This window comes from Ambystoma mexicanum, chromosome 6q (genome assembly GCF_040938575.1).
Source record: "Ambystoma mexicanum isolate Mex_15411 chromosome 6q, UKY_AmexF1_1, whole genome shotgun sequence".
NCBI lineage: Eukaryota > Metazoa > Chordata > Amphibia > Caudata > Ambystomatidae > Ambystoma > Ambystoma mexicanum.
Window position 1 is genome coordinate 453688025 of NC_090937.1, and position 18334 is coordinate 453706358.

An 18334-nucleotide genomic window follows, 5' to 3' on the forward strand; every position below is an offset into this window, starting at 1 on the left:
ATCATTGGGGAAGGAAGTAAAAAAAATCCCTCACAAGCGAAAAAGGAAAAGAACATGCCTGCTCGTAAGAAGTCGAAACAAAAGGGAGCCCGAAAATTTCTTCGCAACATCAACATGTTCCAACTGGTTGATAATGCGATCACATCTAGTCTAAAATTAGCAGACACAATCAAGGTGAATAAACAAGTTGAGGTCGATTTGACAGGAAATATCACGCCACTATCCGAGGCTCTACAAGATGAAACCGAGCTGGACGATCAGGAGTTAATGGAATTATCAGTTTACGAGGATCCAATTCAAGAAGCCCCTGTGGTAATACCTCTTGTCGTGCCGAGTGATCACAAAGCAGTCATGTTGCCTTCAAACTCAGGGAGGAATAGTAAGTTCAGGATGCCAGTAGTAGGCATTGCTAATTCTCACGACCAGTTGCCGGGAAAGCAACAAGCTCCACCTAATATCATAACATCGGAGTCCTGTGACAGGGTATGCGTGATAGTTTTACCCGTAGGAGAGGTGGTAGAGGGGGAGCAAGGGCCTAAGAGCCCAGAGTTTGTCACCTTACAAGAAAAACGAGAGCGGCTGGCGAGAAGCGCGGCAACAATGAGTCCAAACGTTGGTGGCACAGGTGTGCCTCCTTTGGTAAGGATAAACGCCGTAAAAGGAAAGAGTGTGCTGGCCGCAGCACTGGTGGTTGATGATTTACCCAGATCACGGGAAACCGAGTACCATCAGCCTGAGGTGAAGGCGATCAAACTTAAAGACAGGAACGGACACGAATCAGGCCAACGGGTAGGGTTAAGCCCTGCAATTAAATTGATGTTGGAGAGGTTGGAATGTGGTGAAAAATTAATTTTGAATCAAGCAAATGTGCTAAGGCTGCTTCATCATGTGCCTAGGCTACGATCCCTGTGCTCTAAAGATCTGCGTATTATCGAATTTCCGGAGGAGCTACGCACGGATAAGGTGATCCTACACATAAATTCCTATATAATCGCAAATGTAATTTTGGAATCAGATGAGGAGCTATTGTCTCTAGGTTTCGACACTTATAAATTAATGGATCCTGTAAGGTGCAAAAAAGTAGTGAGGAAAGACCGAACCACCCAAGCTCAGTTAACACAAAAGGTAATTTAGGGGACAAAGAAAGCTTAAATAGAGCTGAATCCAGAGAACAAATCCAGCAGGAGCAACTTGGCGTGAATGAGCTGGCGCCTAAAGAGGGGTCATCAGTCTCTGCGCGAAGAAATGTAAGCGCAGGCAAAAAAGAAGAGATTGCGAGAACAAGTCCAATGGTGAAAATTAAAATCACCATAAACAACGGTGGATCTGCAGACATGCCTACTCCGATAATGGTAAATAGCCCATCGGACATAGATACGACGCAGGACTGGAAGTGGTTGGCCTCGGCGTTGAACGGTAATACTCGCAGCTAATGCTCAAAGGACAGCGCTGGGCACTTATGTTCTTTTGCCTCATGGAACACGAGAGGGTTCATACATCTGCTAAAAAATGATTGGCTGCATGATTTACAATTGATTTGCCTGCAAGAAACGTGGTTGTGTGAAATGCCAGTGTCTTCTGAATTTGAGTGTGCACTGAACCCTGCTATCAAGGCAGAAAAGGGACGTCCGATATCTGGTCTCTTAACGATGATCAAACGATCTTCAGGTTACCGGTTATTAAATTCCTCTAATGTTACGCCTTACATTCAAGTATGTGAGATTGGTAAAAGCAACGCAATACGACAAGTGGGGGAGGCGATCCATATAATTAATCTATACTGGAACCATTACCGGACTGGAACTTACTCGTTTATCGACCAGGTGACATTAATAATTGACAATTTACTGGAGTCCAACAAAGGGGGTTGCTTGTTAGTTTGTGGCGATTTAAATGTTGATATTTGCAAGCCACAGAATGCATTTAAGAGACAACTCGCGAATACCTGGTTAGAAGAACTGAATGTAAGAGGTCTATCAATGCTAAACGGATGCACACAAGGAGACATTCCAGCTCAGCCTATGTGGCGGCGTGAATGTCAATTTTCGACCATTGACTATATTTTTGCTTCAGATATCATGCAGGCGCGGGCAAAATACTTGAAAATCCGTACCATGAGCAACAGTGACCACGATTTGTTGGAATTAACATTCCGCGACTCAAAAGAGGAACAAAACCAAAAATGGAGATCAAAAGTTCTGGTGGAATCAAATCGACTCCGGGTGAGACTGGAGGAAAGTGATGTGGCCAACATATGAGCTCAATTTAGTTCAACTCCCGAGGAGATTGAATACGTGTCCATTCTGTCTCAATTCAAAGCTTAAAACATCGGGATGAAAAACTGGTCTTTCCAGAAGAAACATCGCTTCAACCTGTTGGTGCTGCAGCGCAAAAGACTGATGAGGGCTGAAATCCGGAAAAACAAGCAAGGGTCAGTCCTTGAAATAATAGCAAAAAATCGGACAACCAAACAATCCTACAAAAACTGGATAAAAAGTCACAAATGGATATTACTTCAGCAAGACGCAGAGGCAATGTTGAAGATCCTAATCACTAAGAACAGTAGAGAGTTCTGGCGAACTATTAATCAAATGGAAACATCGCAAGAGGCTTTGCAAGTATGTTTGATATCTGAATCTGAGTGGGTGCAGCATTTTTCTGCTTTATACCACAAACATTTAGTTCCCACTACTTCAAGACATAATTCAGTACCATGGGATCTATACTTTGCGAAGGATGAGATCCGAGAGGTAATCATGAGAGCTAAAAATTCCAGAGCACCAGGCCCTGATGGCCTGTCGAATTTCATGATTAAACAGTGCCCAGATCTCTGGACTGATTTTTGTTTCGACCTATTTGGAAGAATCAATACACAAAAACAAGTGCCAAATTCTTGGAAAACTGGGATTATAGTCCCCATATTCAAAAAAGGAGATAGATTATCACCAAAAAACTACCGACCTGTGGCGCTGCTGGATGTCTTGGGTAAGAGTTATGCTTCGTTGGTGAAAACCAAATTGCTGAACTGGGCTATAACAGTAAAGAGAGTTGACGAAAGACAAGCGGGATTCGTAAAATTGGTCGGATGCTCATTGAACCTGCTGGTCCTAAACCTACTGAAGATGGAAGCCCTACGATCAAACACAAAGGTGTACCTAGCTTTCGTTGATTTCTCTAGCGCCTTCGACATGATTGATCGTGAGAAGCTGTGGCAGAAAATGGAAGAGTGGGGTTGTCCAGTGGGTCTATTAGCGGCGATTAAAGAGCTTCATACAGATACCTCCATTACAATTCGCCTAGATCAATCAGGCTCCTTGTTGGCACAAATCAAGACATATAAGGGTGTCAAACAAGGATGTCCGCTGGCAGCAGCAATTTTTAGTCTCTTCATCTCTGATATCGGCGAGGCTATCCATTCCGTGAGAGCGTTTCCACCTAAGCTCAATTCTTCATGGATAAGTTGGCTGCTGTATGCCGACGATTTAGTAATCTTAGACGTAACCCCGATTGGCCTTCAACGGAAACTAGACGCTGTACAAAGTTATGTAAGCTCGAACAACCTCAAGATCAACGCAGCAAAGACGGAAATACTGGTGTTTGGGAATTTAAGAACGACTCAAACTGCAAATGCGACAAAGTACGTGTGGAAACTAGATCAAGTACAGCTAAAGGTTTCAAAAAGAGTGAAGTACCTAGGTATGATACTGAATTCTAGTATCTGTGATGAGTCCTGGGTAGTAGAATCCAAGAGGAAAGGAGGTCAGCTAGCTTGTCAGGGTCTAGTGATACACAGAAAGTTTGGGCGTTTTTCGATGCACCCCTTGCGCAACTTTTATGAACAGAAAGCGGTACCTCTCCTGATTTACAGTGCGGAAAATGCGTTTGGATGTTCGTCGAAGCATTGGGCATCCTTGGAGCACATGTTCTGGATGAAAGCGTTAAGTTTACCGATTGGGATCTCGGCTGCTTGTATAAGATACGAACTTGCGTTAATATCACTGCATGCTCAAGTCAGCTGAAACCTTATTTCGGAAATCCAGAATAGAGGAAGGAATCTTGCAATTCAAGATATTACACCAGGCTTCAGCAAAAGGGTGTGACATTCTATCTCAGTGGGTGAAACGCTGTGAAGATCTGTTAGCACTATACAACATCAGTTTCGAAATTCTACTAGCAAATCCAACGGCAGCAAAGGAGAAGCTCTGGCGTGCCGACTGGATTTCCACATGTAGCGAGCGAAAGTCGGCTAGCGCCATGAAAGACTATCCGGTCGAAGCAAGAGCCTTCAACGTGCCTCAAAAGTATCTGAATCGCTTTCCAAATTCGAAAGCAAGAAGACTGTTTATGTTATTCCGGTTAAATGCCTTCAAAACAAAGGAGAGGACCAGTCATTTGCCATGTAATGTAGGCGCAAATTCCACCTGTCGCCTTTGCGAAAAAGATCTGGAGTCACTTAAGCATCTTGTGCTTTTCTGTCCAGCACTAAAAGGCATAAGATCAATTCATATGAGCCAGTGGTATAATGTCCATCAGTCCATATGTGTGGAGGAATCATGGCAGATGATGTGTAATGGTTTGGACATGAAATTAATATTGCCCCTGACTTCCTTCTTGGCAGCAATTGAAGAGAGACTAAATGCTCTTGATAGGCTGTGAGCGAAAGAGGTTGTGTAAAGCCATGTTTGACTCAGTGACCTTAGGTATTATCTGAGTATGCTGGCATAAGAGGTCACTGGAAGGAAGTAGGATAATGTTGGAATCATCATTTCGTTTAAAATGTTGCGTTAAATGTTTACCTTATGTGTTTGTTGTAATATTTTAAAGGTTTGATCTAAAAACCAATAAAATAAAAAAATAAAAAGAAGAGCAAAACTGGGTAGACCTTGTCCGTATTGAACTAAAAAGTTAACTCAATGAATGCTTTATAGAAGAACACCATATCCAGCTACCTTAAATCATGTTGAAATCTGTCTGTTTAACCCTTACCTTTGCATTGGTGGGTGCTCTCCATTAGTGTATTACCTTAGCACAATTAACTAAACATATAATTTAATTAATTCCCATAGGGTCATTTATCACGGGGTGATGTTTTTATCAAAATTCAAAATTGACGAAGGACTATGCCAGTGCACTGTATATGACTCTAGTCTGTAATGTATTTGGATAACCCTGCTGTTCAATTAAATGTGCTAGTGTCCTCAAAATTAAAATCCCAACACCTTGCATTCCCATTGAAAACACATTATGCAAAACTAATTTTCCCTTTCAATCCAAACCAGAATCCCAAAGCCTTGCATTTTCATTGTAGGAGTGGTGCAAAACGAAATTCCCCATGTATCCCCTTGTATCCCAAATCAGAATCCCTAAACATTGCATTTTGCCTAAATAAAAAGCCAAAACAATATTTCCATTTTGTTCCCACTCCATGTAACCTGCCTTCAAATCAGAGGGGTCATATCTAATTGATGCCTGGAGGGTGGGGGCTGCTGGGAGAAAGGAGTATTGTGCCAAACTAAGCAATCACTGTGTGTTTTGTATTTTTCCTATAGGTTAATTTGCAAAAAATGTTACTGTGAAATTGCGACTGCAAACTTCAAAGTTTTACCTCTGTCTTATAGCAAATGAAAGTCCTTTAAATCTATGTTAGTCAAATGGTGCAAGAAATTTGAATTTGTGATATTGTGTAGTGCCACAGCGTTGCTGATTGAAGTTTTGGTGATGGTGTGTGCCTATTATTCTTTGCAAAAACGTAAATAAATATATATTCTTATTACCCACTGGCCTGGTTCCTAGCTGATTGGTGGTAAAGGGGGTATTTTGATGTAGGGTACAATAGATTTGGAGGCCTCACTAAAGTTGAATTTGTGAAGCGTTTTGCTGTTGCCACCTTGATGAGGGTGGGGGGAGGAACTTCCTGAGATGAGAGTGACCTTCTAATAAACCATGACAGCGGATTGCGTGCTTCCCATTCTTGTATTCCCCCTGAAGTGCCACTATTCAAGTTTTAATTGACTAACATCATGAGAGATACAAGCTCTGATTCTGTTTTCTGCTACAATTTAGGTGCTTTTGGCCTCAGATTTTTGGGCGGAAGGGCACCTCAGACGAGTCGCAGATCAGCCCTCCAGTGACACGCCAGGTGCACGAAATAAAGCAAGATATTTTGTCTTAGCAGGGATGTTGCAAAAGAGAGGTTCTGTTGTTCGGGGAGCCCTTGGAGAGAGCAGCTTTGACAATAGCAAAGGGAAAAAATGAAAATTGAGCTGTTTGCATAGGCTGGTTGTGGGAGTGCAGGGAGGTCACAAGGTTGTTTTGCCTTGTTAGGCTCGTTCATGATTTGCTAGAACTTCTATTGCTTTGTCATGCCTAGTCCATGCTGTAGCTTGCTAGCTTGCATTATGTCGCTTGATTCTTCCCCCTAACTGCCCCATTTTACGGTTCTATTTTATACCTTATATGATACAACTTCCTTTGTATCCTATTGTGATACTTCACACTGGGATGTTCTACAATACTTCCATGTAATTTTGCTCCTGTGGGTCAGCATATTGCTTCTCAAATGGCCTGTGTAATTTTGCCCCCTGTGTAATTTCTCCTTGGTTACAAACTGTAATATCGTCCCCTGGTACCTAAAGCAATTAGATCCCTACAAATGATTTTGATCCTCTTTGCCCAATGTCATTTGCATGACTGGCTCCTAGAAGTTACGTCTTGACCTTGTAGTATGATGTATGTTTCCTAGGATCCCACCAGGACACTGCCTTCTCTGGAATCCCTTCTCTGAACTATTCTCCCCAATGTCTACTTGATGTCCACTGCTGCCTGATCCATATATGTTCCACTCCTTCTTACGTTCCCTCACTCTCGCCTAGGACTGTAAGTGGTTTCAACCCAGCACTCCACCTAAGTCAATGCCTAGCGTGAGATGCCCAGCTGGAACCCTTAATTAGATATTTTTAAATCTAAAGTTCTTTTATTTCTGAATGATGTAGCCTTATATCACGCCCCTCTCTTTGAATCCCCACCGGTCACACTGAACCAAGAAGTAGATTGTTTTGCAAAGTTAAAAGATTTATTTTATGAATTGAACAATATATATATCACACTTTTATGAATTTGAACAATATCTAGATATCGCACTATTAATATTTATACAATGATCAACAATGGGTGATATTACAATAATCAACAATCTCTTTAATCAATAGGAGTCTGGGTGGGAAGAATAATGTAGCATGGAATAAAACTTTGTGTGGGTTCAATGAAATGAAATGATAGGAAAGAATGCAGCACAGAAATAATACTTTTGTGTGTTCACTCAAATGCAATGTAATCACTCTTTCCCGCTGATACTCCTCAATCCCCCCTAATATGCAATATAGAGATGGAAGGGGAGAAAACAGGTTTCAGGAATAAACACTCTACAGATGCAGTTTCAATCCCAGTTCCCCCCAGAAAGCTTAGAGAAAAACAGGAATGATTTAAAACAAGTCGAATGCTTTTGAATGTGATTTTAAATGAATAGGGAAAACACTGAAAATGACTTTTATTCTCTAAATGGGATTCAGAACTAGTGGGAGCCGCTTTGGATAGCTTCAGATAAACACTAGCAATGATGTTTGAATAACTGGCAGATATGAAACTGAATTCAGAGGTTGAATGCAAAAAAATAGCTATTTTACATGGAATGAAATTTATTTATTTATTTATTGGTTAGATATACATATAGCCAATTGGCTTTGTATAACACATTAACAAAACAACATAAATACACAAAATCTAAAAACATATTTCATTTTCACACATCCTATACAATACAATTTAAAATTGCCACAATTTTCAAGTAAAAAAGAACAATGAAATATATGAGGTTAATATCATTGCCCCGCATAAAAATCATCCATTGATCAGATATCTCAGTCATAAGCCGGTCAAGTGGCACAGCGAATAGAGCGCTCGCTTTGACATCCGTGCAGAGCCTGTTAACGCAGGTTCGAATCCCGGCGGGGCCAAACTCAGCCTTTCATCCTTCCGAGGGCGATAAATGAGCACCACACACCGTGGGCAATAATAAGCAGCGCTCAGATACCTGAGGGTTCGTAGCGCTATATAAATGCCTAATTATTATCACAGTGTCATTATTATAAGATTTAAAACAAATAATTTGCAGATCGTTTAAACTTTCACAACACATGATAAGATGGTAAAGGGACTCAAAGACATTTACTCCACACAGGCGACAGTACTTTGGCATATGTGTGGATCCTATATTAGCACAATTTGTTTCTAATGCAAAAGTAACGTTAAATTTCATCATTAGATAGTTACGAAACGTGCTAACATTGGGATAGGCAAGAATGTATAGGGGAGAAGACACTCGACTCATATACTCATCAAGAAACCTGCCACTGAACTTTTTAGATGCTAGATCAATCATGTTTTGTTCATGGCAGTAATCTTGCACCCTGAACTTAAGTCTCATTTTGAATGATAGAAGAGAGAGGGCACCTGGATCAGACCCATTGGTCCATGTGCGGTGTAGCCTTTGAATTATACCAATGGTACCAATCAACACATTGCCTTCTAGACTAAGATATGCTTTTACAAATGGCACAAAAATAGTTTCAGTGCGGAGTGTGACAGCTTTCTCATAGGACAAAACACATTGGCAGATATATGCGTACAAATAGCTTTTGATATTGAATTCCAAATACAGATATTCCACACTCACACTTGGAGGGAGACATAGTAGTTTTCTTAAAAGGCTGGATTCAAGAACCACACCACGTTTGACAAACTTGTGCCCCCAAACTTCCACAGCATAGACCAGCATTGATCTAATTTTTGCAAGATAAATATTAAGAACTGCAATGACCGAATAGCAGCAATTGCGACCAATAAACACACTTAAAGCATTTGCCGCCACAATACATCTGCTCTTAATAGTAGACCACTGTTCCTTCCAATTCAGCTTTTCATCAATGATAACTCCCAGGTATTTGTAGGATTTCACCTGTTCAACTTTTTTGTTTTCCAGGCACCACAAGTATTTCTTAGGTCTACATTTCTTTGAGAAGACCATTATCTTACTCTTATCAATGTTGATAGTCAGACCATTTTTGGCTGAATAGATAACCAAGGAGTCAAGCATATGCTGAAGGCCCGTCGGAGTATAATCCAATAATAGCAAGTCGTCAGCATAGGCGAGCCAACCAATAGTTACTCCATTCACTCTCACGGGATTGGCTTTTGGGATAAAGAATGCTTTCATCATGTCTGATAAATACAGATTAAAAAGGATGGCAGCGATCATGCAGCCTTGCTTGACACCGCAACTAGTAGCCATGAATTTCGAAAGTTTGCCTGTGGCATTGAGTCTTATGCGTACTGAGGTGTCAGAGTTTAACACATTAGCATCTTTAACAGACCTTGGGGGATCCCCCATGAACTTAGTTTTTTCCAAAGTCTGTTTCGGAGTATGGTGTCAAATGCCGCTGAGAAATCGATATATGCGCAATATATATCATATTCAAATTGCATTTTCTCCAAGCATGTTCAATCGAAGATGTTAACAGCAACACATTATGTGCAGTGCTAGATTTGTCACAAAAGCCTATTTGATTGGAGGGTAAGATATTATTTTCACTTATCCAATTGTTTAGTTCCTTGAGCAATACCTTAGTAAATATCTTAGAGGACACATCTAGCATTGCCAGCATTCTAATGTTAGCCGGGTTAACCCATGACCCTTTTTTATGAACGGTAAGGATGTGGCTTGTCTTCCATGATAGAGGTATTGCACCAAGTGTCCCTATTTTTATAAACAGCAGCACAAGTGCAGCACCCCACAGTTCAGGCTGCTTTTTTATTACCAGGTTGCAGACCCCATCCAGCCCTGCTGCACGTGAATTCTTAAGATTTTCAATAATCTTAACAATATCAAGTTCTGAGGATTTACAGACCCAAGTAACTTCGGGAGGAAGAGTAAGCACTGTACCTAGTTCAACTTTTCCCAATGTGCTATTGATATAGTGGGCCCACGCTTCTTCATTGATACAATTAATTGTCAAATCGCATTTTTTGTGTTTGCTAAGGAGATGCCAAATGCCTTGTTGGTTGTTGGGCAACTAGAGAATTTTTTTCCATAGTTTGGTTTCACATTCGTGTTTATGGATTTTAAGCCATACTTTATAATTCTTTTTAGGTTTTTTGATTAGGCATGCTACCTCATGTGCTGACAGCAACGGGTCATTATTTCAAACAACAGTACAAATTTCATTACGCAGTTTCTTTTTGGCAAGAATAATCTTTTTATCATTCTCAGGCCTACGTGAGATAGCAATGTTGGAACATTCCCCAGTTGATTTGTATGTTCGACGTTCACCCACTTGTTTCTGAATATTTTGCATAAACTCAGTGAAACTATGCAAAATTTGGTTACCAGTGTTCATACCGGATAATAGAGTGGATACCAATTGAGAGACATGTTCAATATTTCGACTATGCCATACTATCCTATTATTTCCTTCGTTTATGCTGAGAACTCCATTATTATCATAGTCATGGTGGTCTGTGCCTTTTTCTGGTATAGCAAATAACAGAGACAAGTGTAGATGGTCACTCTCATCTCTCTCAACTACAACTACACCCATATCAATGACAAGATGAAATCCAATCTGGTTGGTGAAAACGTAGTCAAGGTAGCTGCAGATCTACCTTCAACCCTAGTAAAGTTCATAGGCACATCGCTAAGTGTTAGACCATTAAGTTTCATAAAATTGTGGGTCTGCATAACATTCATCCACTTTTTGCCTTGTCTATTGGACACCGAGTGGATTTTTGATTTTGACGAGACACCCAGTTGCACATCAAACTGACAATTTTCGCATTCAAATCTCTCCAAGAGGAATATAGGGTAACGATGATTTTACAGTTTCAGCACATTTACAACAGTCACAATATTAGTTACAGTTTTGGCCAGATTAGGAGGATCGTAAATATTGATAACAATTAGGACGGTAGACATCCGTGTTAGTTTGGCCACTAATACATGCTCATTAGATAATGAAAGTTTAATAATAGACCATGGTGATTTAAAAGAGATCAACAAGCCACCTTTTGCATGGCCCAAAGGGCTCTTAGAGGCAATTTGGTGGACAGTACTTCTATCATCTATCTGTATTTCCGCTGTTAGCCATGTTTCCTGGAGTGCAATAATGTTAAAAAGTGCCATACATTCAATCAAACCATCATCCTGAAACAGATGCGAGTGCCAACGAGTATTCCAGGAATAGACCAACTGCTTCGAATATGGTCATTGGCGAGATTCAGCAAAATGGGGCTTAAAACTCAAAGGCAACCATTGCCAATAGCCTTCAGGAATGGCATCATTATTGCTTGCAACAATATAGGCAGACCCTATCCCGTCACATAATATCTTCAACTTCGGGAATTGATTCTAATTACTAATGAACACCACTTTCAATTTCTTAATATGTTCTATTACATTGAATAGAGGTTTAATTGTACTCATTACTTTGTACTTCTGTGTTTTTCTGTGATTCAACCAGTATTCCAGTGATACATAACTGGTTTCTTGTCAATATTGTAATTGTTTTTCATTTATGTTCTTTCCTTGATGTACCAATTTCAATTTTCTTAGATTGTTTCTAAGCTCTCATACCCAATTGATAAATGGGAAATGAATGTTCATTTTCAAGATTACACGTCTTTCCACGTTGGTTTTTACTATATGTACTTAATTTTTTATGATATTAAATATTTCTTTTCTTTTTTTACATCAATCTCTGTATATATCTGTTTATTCTTTAGGAGTGTTCTAATATGTATTTTTGCATGCAAACTGATAACCATCAAGGTTATGTGGGTTTAGACCAGGTGCAATATTTCTAATTCATTTACACTTCACACTGGCTAACCCCTAAACATACCAGTACCTTTGTTTTGTTGAGATTATGCCACAATATTAGTGCCATGTTTAGGCGGCCCTTGAGCGGAAAATTGAGCGGAAATTGAGCCAAAGGCAGAATCGCAGCAAACTTTTCTGCGCGCGTGTTATCTTCAATTCAACACTTAAATTTCCTAGCATGTACGGTCCAGAAGTTATGAAGGTTTTAGTAAAGGTCGATTTTTCTCAAAAAGAGTCAAGATTTCAAATGAAAGATGCGCTTTTGAAGATTACAAACAAGGATTGGCTTTACACTAAGGGGCTATGAAGATGCGAGATGCCAACGGTACAGCCACCAGTCCAGAGGCGCTTCTGTCTGATCTTTGCCCGCTGCGACACTTGCCTTTCTTCAGCAAAGCAAAGATGATTTATCACTACAATTATCACAGGATTATATGGATGAGAGCAGGATTCAGGATAGACAAAAGAAATTCTACAATGCAGTTCTGGATATGATAGAATGGGTTGGATAGGATTACTTAAGAATAAGAGATTGGCTGTGGACAATTCTATGCTAAATACTCACAACTATGGTTTTGGAATAGGCCTGTCAGAGATCTGGTAAAGGGTTTTGGACTGGAATCTGCTAACCACCGGACAGGATTCAGGCGCTTAGTTCTGCTCTCAGCACGGCACTCTGTCTCTGCACAGCCTCTTGGACTGGATCTGACGGGTTGCGTCTGGGTTACAGCTCTGCTCTACTGGTTTGGATCTCTGGGTTCTAGCAAGTGTTCTTGGCAAGAAGCAGAAAAACAGCACAGCCCGGCTGTTCAAATGGTTGTGCCCCTTGGAAGTTTGGGGTTAACATCAGGTTGCAAGATTTTAAGAGACAGCTGAGAAGGATTCAGCTTTGGATTGGGCCTTCTGCTTTCAGAGTTCTGGCGTCTGCATCTGGGTTCTTCCTACAGAGCGCTTCGCCAGTAAATCAGTTGATGGGTGAATGTGTGTGTGTGTCTAGGTCAACAGTCCTTATTTATATATTTCCCAAGGGGGTGGATAGGCTGATTATAATAAGCCCACCCTCTAGGAAACTGATTGGCCAAAGTATTCCCTCTCTCCTGATTTGAGAAGGAAACAGAGTGTCATGATGTGTCATGATGATGCTGTGTTTATGGTCCAGGGAAAAAAGCTCCCCTTTGTACACAGAAAATCTATTTTTCATATAAAGCATATTTACAATATCACCAACTTGCTAATAATACATATTTACATCCCAAATTAAATAAGGCATGTATTTGTGCAAGTCCCATCATCTTAAGATTTTCGGTTCACAAATTACAGTTGTTTGTGTTTTTGGTTGGTTACCCAGTGTCAGATCTGTACACATTTTTCCACATAGATGCGCATAACACCTGGGTACCATCCTGTACATTTTCATATTCCTAGCATTATCACAATTGCTGCAATATCTACATTTTCGTGGTTCAGCCTCTGAACATCGCACAAATTCCGGAGTAGTTTCTACTTGTGAGCGACATTTTCATTTTAACAACCTATAACTTTCCGATTTTTACCAGTTTGTCACAGTTTTCTATGAGTCTTTTCTCAAAAATATATTTTCTACTGCTCCAGATACACATTTCAGTCTGGCCCCGCCCCCAAGGTTTTGGCTGGGCCAGAGCAACCTGAGCATCTTTCTGCTAGCAGCTGGTTTCTGTTGGCATCCAAATTTGCATTTCCTTTCAGTCAAGGGAATCTTTTGTCTCTTGTCAGAGCAACAGGCCAAAGACCTCCTCCAACCTCCATTAACACCTCCCTGCCAGTTCCTCGGTAGAGAGCAGGAGGGAAGATTCCTTTGTTTGGGAGAAGTTGGGGAATGTCTTTGAAGTCCAGTGTGGCTGGCTTTAGCTCACTTTTAAAACAATGTTTAAAATGGCCTTTTTCTAAAATACAAATTACATTTTTACAAATATAGCCACAAATCTCTTAATTCCAGCCTTTCTAAAGCATAGAGATTGAATTGTACAACCTATATTGCTTTTGATAGGAAGTCTCTTCTTTTCCATACTTTGATTTTAATATACAAGTTTTAAATGACAGTATAAGTAAATGCCAGCTTCTGACACAGGCAAGCGGCGGTACGGCGCCCATATTTGACATATTTTTCCAAGCAAGCACCTTTGAATGTGGATTTTCTTATGATGAAATGTGCTTCTCATGACATTGTGCTTAGGTAGATTCTTTAACTAAAGTGATGTTTAACACCCAACAAGGATGTTGGATCTTTTGTGATGTTTGGGAACCATGATTTTTGCACTTTCCACAGCCAAGGAAAAACGGATTTTGAAAGCAGTTCTGGGTTTCCCTTGCAATGCAGCTCTGCTTTTTCAAGTAGTTTCATTTTACTCTGTGGGCAGCTACATGATAGGCAGTGGTCTCCTGTGTTATCACTGACATAGGCAAAATGGATTGGCGGCCTTTTTTTCAGGTTTTCCTGTGCACTTAAGGCTTTTCGGCGGTCGTTCCGTTGTTTTGATGAACACAGCACACAGTGATGTTGCAGGGCATAGACTAGTGGGTTAGAACATCCCACAGGACCAATCACTGGCCACTGCCATAGATACCATCCCACACTAGCGTGCCCTAGAATATCTTCTCCCAAGTGCCTTACCCGAAGGGCACCACTACTAAAATGTTGCCCAAGGGCCACGCCTACTGAGATTTCACCATAGGTGCATTGGAAAGATGTTCCTTGTTGCCTATTGGGCCTTCGACTAACCCCCCTCATCCCTCGACAGTATCATTCTCAACCTCTACTCTCACACTATACATATCGTTCAGACAAAAAGCAAACAGTAGAATGCTACACCTATACAATCTACTGACATATCACAGTTCCTGTCAATGCATTCTAGTATCATGGTCACAGGAGACCCCATGTGGCCACAAATTCCTCTATACTCTCAACCCATGACACCTAGAAATAGACCTGAATTCAGAGCTAAGGGTCCTTCGGTCAGCTCACCTCAACACCATAGCAAAGCTATGTTGCATTTTCCCTATAGCTACTAACCTAACCCATCTCCCTCTCTTTTAGATTTGTCAGGATGAGTTGAGGCCTGGGAAAGGTCAGCGGTACGCACTGCACGTCCCAGTAAAATAACATGAGCTATGCCCATGTTAAAAAGTCTTTGTGCTGCTGTATACATCAATGCATGACTCTTTGAGGCTAGGTCTGCAATCAACAAAACCCTAAAACATGAATTGCCGCATATCAGAGAATAGAAGCAGGAAGGACATGACATAAAGCAGTGGTGAGCATGATCAATGCTGAATTGAACCACAGGAGAAATCCAACTTTTTCAAGATAACTTTTGTCACTTAATGCCCCTCTTTGCGGTTGGAAATTGTCTCTCGATTCAGTATCTTTCCTCTGTATGGGACATAACTGGAGTCCCAGGAAAGAGTTAGCAGCAATGTTGTTGCGCTGGTACATATTGGTCTACCTGCTGCCTTTGCCATTGTTGTCGACTTTGCCACCACACACCAGCATTGGTTTGGCATCACCAATATGAATCTATGATGGATGCGCTGATTTCTGCAACAAAGGAGAGAGTCAATGGCTAGGTCATTTTTGAGCCCAAAGGTTTTCTTATTACCCATACAGTTGCACAGTGGTCAGCATTGTTGCTGCTACTTTTTAAGTTACATATTTAACAGCTCGCTAAACCTCTGCTAGTTTTTGCAATGGCTTTTTACGTGCGCACGGATGCACACAAGTCCTGATGCACCTTGATGGTTATCCCATCTTGATTAAGAAGAAGTACTCTCCCTGCATAATGGCAGGTATAGGGTGGTTGGATAAAATAGTCTAAAATTGAATTTTACCAAGACTAAAACCATGATTTGTGATATATCTGCAACATTTGGGAGGTCAGCGTTTGGTCTCCCACTCTAGGATCATTTCCAGCTCCTTGGCGAAGGTTTTGAATTTGAATCACACTGTATAACCAACACTCTTTAACTGCCTGAATTAGTAAAGTGGCTTAGACATGCTTTTTACAACTCAAATCTCTGAAGAGACTACTCTCTTGATTAATGCATATAATGTCTCCAGGACAGGCCACTGCAGTTCAACTTATCTCACACTGCTGCTCTATTGCAACATGAGGCTCCAAAAAGAGCAGAACTCCGCCACAAGGGCTTTGCTCAAAGTGCCGTGCCGCGCACAAATGATACTAACCAGCTCCACTGGTTTCCTAAGAGACAGGTTTGTTTTCACGCCTCTCGGTTCATAGGCCCCCTCCAGTGCTTAGGTCCAACTTTGTCGAGTATCATTTCAAATATTTTACTCCTATGCTTGCTCTTCAGTCAGCCTCTGTAAATTTTCTTCATCGGCCCCTTGCCCCTGTTGTGTACATTTACCATTAAAGCCACATGCCACTGGGACAATCTTTTTCTCCATCCAAACTAAGTGGACAACTTCCTCCACTTCAAACAACCACTAAACGAATACTTGAATGCAGTGTCAGCCGCCTATTTGACTTCATCCAGGTTACCTACATGACATAGCATGCTTGTGGTGCAAATATTGATTTATAAAATAAATATAGCATAACAATATTGACCCACGAAGAAGATGTTGTTCCCCACCAACCATGATTCGAAGGTGACCATCTTGGACAAAGGACAAGCCTGGTACATAGAACGGTCAAATAGTGTGGCATATTTCCTCTTTAGCATATTGGGAAAGTGATAGTACAAAAAGTGCCCCACAGATGTCCACACTCATGCAAATTCATTCAAGACCTGGGCACACATGTATGTCCTGAATATGCATCCTTATGGCCTAATTCTAAAGATCAACAAGCTTCCAGACACGGATCCACACTACAATTATATCAGCACCGATATTAAAGGGCTTTGGAAAGAAAGGATTAGAAAAAAATGAAAAATGTATAGTTGCCATATTGCCACTGGTGGTCCAGAGGGGAGCGAAGAAATCTACAAGCACGAAAGAGCGTGACAAAGAACCATAAAGCAAGGGCAGCCCTTTGAGCCAAAACTGTTGCACGACCGACGTGTGAAACAGGTGTTTACCAATGCAAAATGTTTGTGACTATACCCCATGCTGTCAAAAAGGTGCAATTGTAAATCTTTTCAGTAGTGTAGTCAAACTATATCATAGTGCAGAAAGAACAAAGCAATCCAGGGGAATTGCAAGGACATCCGCTTATGAATACCAGTACAATAGCAAATAATGAGTGTCGTTACAGTGCATTGCCCTTGAGAAGTGTGTAAAAGCATGGGGCCACTTGAACGTACCTGGGCATACTGCAGCTTTGAATGAGGCAGTGAAGGATTGCAGCAGTACATTTGGATACATTGCGAATCTGAAGGGACGCTGGAGGAGGAGAAATCAGCTGTTTGTTAAGCAGATGGGAGTTGTAGTCCAAAACATCTGGCGAGCCAAAGGGTGCAGACTGCCTTCAGCAGCTATTCAATTTTCAACATGCTGTATGATTCTTCTGTGATATCATGGGTGGTGGTTCTGGAGTTCATAATCCGCTGCTAATATCTTCTTTAAGGTCATGGCATGGTGATGTAGCATTTTCTCTGCCTTTCGTGGGTCTCCTAAGACCAGCCGGAAGCACAGAGGATCATATTCCCTGGCCACATCACTCCCCAATCCCAGGCTCAGCTGACGATGTGTGGGGACCCGATTCAACATGATGGCTGGGGGGCCTGGCCCCCCCTGCTTAGAGCAGAAAACAGTCAGAGTCAACCCAGGGTTAATAGCTTCCAATTATCACGGGACAGCCAGTGAGCAGAAAGCTGAAACACTAAATGCCCACTGAAAAGCTATTTATCTTCATTGTCACCAAGTGGCTGATGTGGAGGTACCAGTGTTAAAAGGCAACAAGGTGATAACACTTCTGTATATCCCGAGATAAGTGACAGCTGGAAGGACTCCAGCAAAGGCTCCAGTAAGGCGAGTGCTGCAAAGCAAACATTTAAAGCCCCAATACGAAAGTAGTATAGAAAGGAATATATCGCCACGTTATGTCTGCTGACTGGCAACACTGTTGCTGGGGTCCCCCTGAGGCTCAAGACCCCTTTAAACTGAATAAGTTGAAAGGCCCTGACGCTGTCCCTGCACAATGCCCTGCAAGCTGTTGCAGCAGGGAGGTGGAGGTGATGTGACAGAGAGGTCTTAGCAGCAGGGTGTCAGATAGACTTGTCATTCTTTTGGGTGGAGTGTAGATACAGTAACACAAGGGAGGTGGGTGAGGGTGGACGGACACCAATACAATATCCTTCATGGGGCACTAACCATATTTATGAACTCTGAACCACCTGCATTGCTTGTACCTGGGGACAGCGTAGCATAGCATGTAGCAGGAGGGCACACAGTCAAATTACCGA